Genomic DNA, 7,898 nt, shown 5'->3' with positions numbered 1-7,898 from the left:
TCCAAGCAAAAAAAATAGCATCCATATGTATAATCAATGTTTGATGAGCATTTCTGAAGACCAAACAGTGGGTGTGAGCCCAGTGAGGTAGTGGATGGCACATTTCAGCAGCAGTGATCATCTCCACTGATACAGATTTTTACGTTCATCACAAGCTAAGCATATGTATGTAAGCATACATGGCTAAGGGTGGCACCTATGTTGAAAAACAGTATTTTGTTGCTGCGAATTTGCTATGTTAAAGACTATTGTTGTGCTCTTTGTATCAGATGTAGTTTCAAAGGAAATAAATAGGAGGCATTACTTTTGGAGCATATTATGTTTTATATAGCCTATCCTCAAGGATTCTTTCAATGGCAGTGTTGTTCAGTCACAAGTTAATAACAGTTCTGTCACAAGATAATGAGACAGTAACAGTTATAATCAGCTATTTTCATTGGACATAATGATTGGTCGTGTTGTTACACAGAGTATGATCTTGTACTAGAAATGTATGGGATTCATGTCTGTACTCTTCAGTGCCATCCTGATGCTACAAATCTTGCAAAAGATGACATATCGCTTGTATCAGGGTCAAATTCAAAGGACAGGTTTAATCCTTTGCCAGACAACTTATTGGCGTAGATGAGCTGCTTTCAGTCACTTCTCAGAACCAAAACTGACAATTTCAAAGTGTTTCTCTCAGAGATCCCCTTCCAGGCTAATAGTGGCAGCAGCTTTGAGCTGGCAGATTTCAGAGTAGATGAGTTCAACTTGAAAAAGACTCAGATAAAACTTGGCTGGCCCAAACTATCCCAGTGAGCTTCAGAGACAAATGTAGTTATCTGTTCCTGGTTCTCCTGGGAGTCATCATTTCTTCTAATCAACCAGCTGCAAGGCAGATGAAGCAGCTCTTTTGAGTTTTAATCTCTGCTTACTCATTAGGTCTTATTCAAGAAGCTGCTCTTAAGAGGATGTGCTGGCTTCTTCATGGTGCGTACTGGATGACTGTTCACTTCTAGGCATGCAATGTTAAGTGTGAATTTAGACCTGGAATGTCTCTACCCATCTCAAATTATTTCATCTTCCTTCCTGCACTGTGTTGGTGTTGCTCCCATCAGCAGTGCAGATTCGAATAATTCACTGCAGGAAAGAGGGAGAAGGCAGACTAGGGATACTCTGAACATCTTTCAACTTCTTTTCTTTATATCAAAGCAGCATATCATAATGACAAAGTCCCTTCTTTCAAGGAAAGGGACTTTTTCATGAATTTTCTTAGTAACTGATGCTGTATATGCAGTTATTGACACAGCTGACCTTGACAGATTGAAGCAGCCTGAACATTTAAGTGAGGCACAGAGGAACCTGTGGTTGCTAAAAACAGTACCTGTAGATGTACCTTGGCTAGATCTAATCCTGTGGCAATTACTGAGTGAATGAAAATAGACCTTAGCCTGGGGCAGAGGGGACAAGAAAGAGTAAGGAACTGTGTAACTGTGAGTAATGAAAAGAGATTATTATCTTACTTGTAGAAAAGAGATTTCCTTCGTCCAGAAAGCCTAGTGGTTCTGGTTGAATTGTCTCTGTGCTTTAAAAAAGGTAATGGTCCCAAGTGACATGTGAGTAAAAGTATGCTTCTTGTTTTGTTTTTCCCCTTAGTTTAATGGTGATACATGTTTACAAATATTTTCCCTCCTTTCTTAATCACTATTAAAAGTCAAAACCACAAGTCAGTACATTATAGCTTTGGTATAATGCAGTGGTAGCTATTTTCTGTGGCAAAAACCATGCTGCATTCTCTCTGTGGAGTAACATGGGGAGAGGTATCAGGCCCAGACCATCAGAAAGCTTGTGGTACAATTTCCTGCCTAGACTCCACACCAATGGTAATGCTACAAAATACTGGAGCAAAGGCAGTAAGAATTAGTGGCACTTTGTAGTGTTCTGTGCAAGGTTCATCAAATTTGTGTTTGATATTGCTGTCTGAAAGGCAGATTGCAGTGCAGTGCAGTGTGCAGTAAGCCCATCTCACACTCAAAATATTGACTTATTGCAAAGTTCAAGTTCTAGGTAGTCTTCCACAAAGCTAGCATGCCCCTGGATTTTCATGGTACTGTTTTATACATATTTTTATCACTTTACCACTACCCCAACACAGCCTACAGCTGGTCAATTAAAGATAGGGCTCATCCCCCTACTTGCAGGCTAGCTAGGCATGGTAATCAACTGCATATTTTCTAAAGATACTACTTTCTTCCTAGACAAGTTAAGTTGTTGCACTGTGATTCTTCTACTTAATCACATTAGCAGTTTCAGTGATGATCACCCTGATCTAGATAAAAGTATGTATATGCTATATCTAAGGATACATATACGAAAGCTTCTACAAAGGTTAGTTCTCATCTGACAAGTTCACAGGGAAAATTTATTTAAAATTCATTCTTCTAATAACTGCCTCATCACTTATTTTGCAGTGGTGAGCAGCCACCACCAAGTACCACAGTTTGTTTTGTTTTTAAGCTTATGGACATTTTTTTTGTCCTTGAACAGGTCTACCTGCATTTTGAGGATGCTAGGCAGTTTCTTTCTCACGGCACCTTGCACAGTCAGGATCTGGATTTATGGTGATAGTATTGACAGCAATTGTAAGGGTGTTTTTTTAAGCCTTCCCTGAACTAGCTCCCTGCTCCACAGCAGCTTTCAGTCACAACCAGGACACAGTTGAATTACTCTGACAGGATCTCACATGCTTATTCAGTCCTATAAGGAGACAGTGACTGTCATGAAATCACTTCAGCAGTGGTTGTGTAGCTGTGAGAAAGTAGCTGAACAAGAAGTGTTACTCCAAGCTGACTAGCCAGTAATGCCAGGTGGGTCAAGAAGGCTGAAGTGCTGGCTTTTGTCCCTCCTGTTTCCTGTGCCTGGACTGACAATGACATTAGGAAAGCTTGCTCCACATGGCAGATAGGGGTAACTTCACACTATTGTTGTCAGTGAGTACTTGTTTCACCCCTAAGATAGTCAGCCACATCACTGAGTCTGCCTTTTGCTGTTGTAGAGCAGGGAAAGTAGACTCCACAGATACAATAACCATACAGTGTGTTTGAACAGCTGCAAGGACAGAAAGGTAATTGCTGATGCTTGTGGCTTTCTTAAGGTGATAATCACAGGCAGAGAATGCTTACCTCTTTTCCTGACTGAACTTATCAATGGTGGATAATTTTCAGTCTTTATGTTCTAGCTACTCATCTCATTGCTTCCTACAAATGACTCAAAACACTAATAACTTATTTTCCACTCTATATGGAGTGGTTATGCACCTGCCTCGGGTGGGTGGTTTGTATATTCAGTCAGCCAACATAAAATCACTTTGAACACCACTTGCTTTTGCTGGCACTGGAAATTACAGCAGCAGGTATAGATTGGGTAAATACTTTGCCTCAGCTGTTTTGGTTTAAATTAAGACGACAGAAGATCAAGTGCAAAGCAAGTACATAAAAGCAGTGTGATACAAGCTCAAAAGTCCTTTGCATTAAAATTGTTTGAGGTCAAGTTCAATCATAAGAATTGCCATAGCAATGAAGTAGCATGTAGAACATCCATTGAAAACCAGACCCCGCTTGTTCTGTTTGTAGAAATCATTTCAGCTCCTAAAACCATCAATTTTCTCATTACCTCTATACAGTGTTGCTTGTTTGTTCTGCTGTGCTTAAAAAAAACAAACAGTGTTACTTTGTAGTTATCTCTCCTTCGGCATTTGTAAGGGAGGTTATGCACAGGTTGCTTGGGTTGTGCAACTCCTCCCGTTTGCTTTGTTTAAAATGGTTTTCTGGTTGAAATGTCTTGTATCTTTTAAAGAAAGGCCAGGTAGTATTAATCTTTTATTATTATTATTGGAAAGAATTTCCCTGTCACGTTGGACAACTCTTGAGTCTTCCATCTGGTTCTCCAAAGAAGCAAGGCTCCTACACTCATGTTGTCTTGTTATTGCATGTGTTTATCTCCCACATCTAGCCACAGTAATTTTTTAAACCTGTGTGCTGCTTCTAGTTCGACTTGACAGACTGGCAGAGATCACAAAGGTAGTCTGCTAACATCTAAGGTAGGTAGAATTAAGGTTCTGAGTAGCTGAGGGAGCAGTCATGTACTCTGACTGAGAAAGGGGCTGTAGTATAACTCAGACCTGACTTGGCCCTTGAGTCCCCCTACAGGACAGATACCCATAAGCTCCACAGCTGGGGAAAATCTGCTGGGGGTACTAAGCATGAGGCACCCCGTCATCCTGATTTCTTACTTCTACTGATCATAGGAAGACATCAGGCTGGTATCCCTCAGAAAAGAATTGGCAGCTCAAGACCACCTGGCAGAAATTATCCTGCATCCATCCAACTAAAGTCTGTACAGAGACAGGTCTGAATACAGCTTCCTCACCACCCACTCATCCTCTCCCCCGGGACCTCCATGAACTGGAGTATTCAAAAATTAGCCAGAGGTTCTGCAGCTCTTGCAGATCAGCTGTTCACCTGGTCAGACACAAAGCTTCGGAGTACTGAAAGCAACTGCTCTCCTGTGCACCAGTTGCATGGATACTGTGCCCTAAGGCTTTTATTTCCACCCCCATAATCAGCAAAGCTGCACTTGAAATCCTCTGTCTTTTAGGTACATCCTTTGGATTTGCCATCAATAAAAAATGGTATGTGTAGTTGTGCTGTGTGGAAATAGCAAAGAGAATAACTGTAGGTGGCAATGTGACAATGTGGAGGAGAGGTAGTTAAGAATGCTTCAGATTTGCTTATGCTGAAAGGTTGAAAGACTACATGTAGCTAAAAGAAGGGAAGCAAACTCAGACAATACTTTTTTTCTTTTTTTTTCCTAATTCTTAATAAAAAGCAGAAGAAGGATTTTCATATCCAGTGCCTATGAAAACCATTTGCTCATTGTCATGAGTGGCATGTATTTTGATAATACAAAATAAGCACCTCATATGCCACTGCTACTCATGCGTGCACAATTCTTCCCATTTAATTCAGCAAGACTAATTATCTGAATTAGTGACATTAGCTTGAAGCTACAGCTTTGCAGATTGCAGCTCTGGCTTTCAGAACAACTTCTTTAAAGGAATTAGTCATGTCTAAGTACAACAGAACCGTCAAATTGCATCCCCTGGCTTTGTTTGACATTTTAGTCACAAAACCAGCCTTATGCAAGACTGTCCTCGTGGCACTAGACTTAAGGCAGCGGATAGTCTAATTTTATTGCTCTGACAACCATAAAATGGCTCATAAAGATCAGGCAGTTAACTCACCTTCTGACAGTGAATGAGGATGATGCACTATGTTTTACCTTCCATCTCACTGGCGGACTTTGTTGCCCACACTCTGGGAATATGTTGTCCATTTCCAAATCGCTTCCTGAGCTAACCCTGATTTTGGTTTAACTTAGCACATAGGCATGAAAGCAATTTTCAAGCTGATCCCAAACCCCTGCCCTGGCAGCAACAACACTGATTAGAAAGGCAGGGCTGAAAATAACAGCCCTTCAAAGTGCTGCAAGAGAGCTTGCACAGTGGCTGCCTGTGAGACCAGCAAAGTGTGCAGCCAGAAGGGGCAGATTCTCTGTTGGTTGGTTAGTTTTTACTGTTTGTTTGTTTGTTTTTTTTTAACCTTGAATTTTTGCTACAGACTGAAAAGCTTCAGACTCTCGTGAAAATGCTGAGGAAAACAATGGGAGGTTGAGGATCCTCAAGACTCACCCAAGAAGCAGAAAGGCATGGCTATGCCTCTGCGTGTAACTAATGCAGTCTCCTAGTCTATGCATCATTTGTTGCCCCTTATCTTCAAATGAACACTTCATAATTAAGTGGCACAACTGAAGATGTGAAATTCTACATGGCACATACTGAACTTGCCCCCTCATTTATCTCTTTCAAGTGCTTAATGAATTTTCCATTTCAGCTAATGAATAATGGCAATTTCAGGCCCATTGTCCTATGCAGGGAAATTAATAATGGCCTAAGGATAATTTTGTACCTAGTAATGTGATAGAGATTGCTGGAAAGTCAGAATACACGTTCCTTTCTAGAATATCCAATACTATCTTTGCGTTCGTTCTGATCACATATAGTCATTCTAGCAAAGACCCTCAGACCCACAATACACGGAACCTGCTCTCTGTGAGGAAAATTGCCTGCCTTCCTACTCTGCCCTTCAGGTTGCTATGCATCCCCAGAAGTTCTTCTCTTTCTGTGTGCAGAAATTTTGACCACAATTGAAAGGTTTTGATTGCCAGAAATGTATTAATAATGTCAAAAGAATACGGCTGCTCAATCGTTTCTCCAAAGATGTCCTGAAATAAGTTGTCTTAATGGATAAGAATAGGGAAGCTTATGCACTCAAGAACTTACCATAAAAACACTTTTATGGCATCACTCTTTTTATTAGGAAAATTGCTGTGAACAAATATTTTCACCAGGTACAAACCGGTTTCGACCGGTTCAAACCGGTTCCAACTGGTCCAAACCAGTTCAATCCGGTTTCGACCGATCCAAACTGGTTTCGACCGGTTCAAACCGGTTCCAACTGGTTTTGACCGGTTCAAACCGGTTTCGACCAGTTCAAACCGGTTCCAACTGGTCCGAACCGGTTCAAACCGGTCTAAACTGTTTTCGTCCTGTTGAAACCGGTTCCAACTGGTCCAAACCGGTTCAAACCGGTTTCGACCGGTCCAAACTGGTATCGACCGGTTCAAACTGGTTCCAACTGGTTTCGACCGGTTCAAACCGGTTTTGACCGGTCCAAGCTGGTTTCGGCTGGTTCAAACCGGTTCCAACTGGTCCAAACTGGTCCAAACCGGTTTCGACCGGTCCAAACTGGTTCAAACTGGTTTTGACCTGTCCAGATCAGTTCCAACTGGTCCAAACCAGGTCAAACTGGTTTTGACCGGTTCAAACCAGTTCCAACTGGTTTCGACCGGTTCAAACCAGTTTCAACCAGTTCAAACCGGTTCCAACTGTTGCAAACCTGTTCCAACTGGTTTCGACCGGTCCAAACTGGTTTCGACCGGTCCAAACTGGTTTCGACCAGTTCAAAACGGTTCCAACTGGTCCAAACCGGTTCAAACTGGTTTCGACCAGTTCAAACCGGTTCCAACTGGTCCAAACTGGTTCATACCAGCTTTGACCGGTCCAAACTGGTGTGGTCCGATTCAAACCGGTTCCGACTTGTCCAAACCGGTTCAAACTGGTTTTGACCGGATCAAGCCGGTTTCGACCGGTTCAAATCGGTTCCAACTGGTCCAAACCGGTTAAAACCGGCTTCGACCAGTTCAAACCGGTTCCAACTGGTCCAGACCGGTTCAAACCGGTTTTGACCGGTCCAAACTGGTTTTGACCGGTTCAAACCGATTTCTACCGGTCCAAACCGGTTCAAACCGGTTTCGACTGGTCCAACCTGGTTTCGACAGGTTCAAACCAGCTTCGACCGGTTCAAACCGGCTTCGACCGGTTCAAACCGGATCCTACTCCCACGAGGTAAGGAAAAGCAGCTTATGCTGGCAGGTTTAGTTTCAGTCATTTTTGGCGTTCAAGTACAGAACTTTAAGTGCAGGAAGAAAAGTATACACAACAGAGATGCACACTGAAACTCCTTTTTGACCACAGTACTTGAAGAACTGGAAATACTCTTGAATTGTAGGAAGTATATCCTTTCTATTAGCCAAACCTGGAGTAAATGTACTCAATTTCCTATCCAGCCTCGGTGACTGATTTCCATTTTTTTTAATTTCCTTTCAGAAATGCAGCTTAAGTGAAATATTGAGAAATAAAGATGTGGTTTTCTATTACAAAACAAAACAACAGGAAAAAAAAAAAAAACCACAAAAAAACACCAAACAAACAATTTTTTACTTAAAAATAAACCCTT

Source organism: Excalfactoria chinensis, chromosome 1 (genome assembly GCF_039878825.1).
Source record: "Excalfactoria chinensis isolate bCotChi1 chromosome 1, bCotChi1.hap2, whole genome shotgun sequence".
NCBI lineage: Eukaryota > Metazoa > Chordata > Aves > Galliformes > Phasianidae > Excalfactoria > Excalfactoria chinensis.
The sequence above is the reverse complement of the archived record's forward strand: the minus strand, read 5'-3'. Positions refer to the sequence as shown.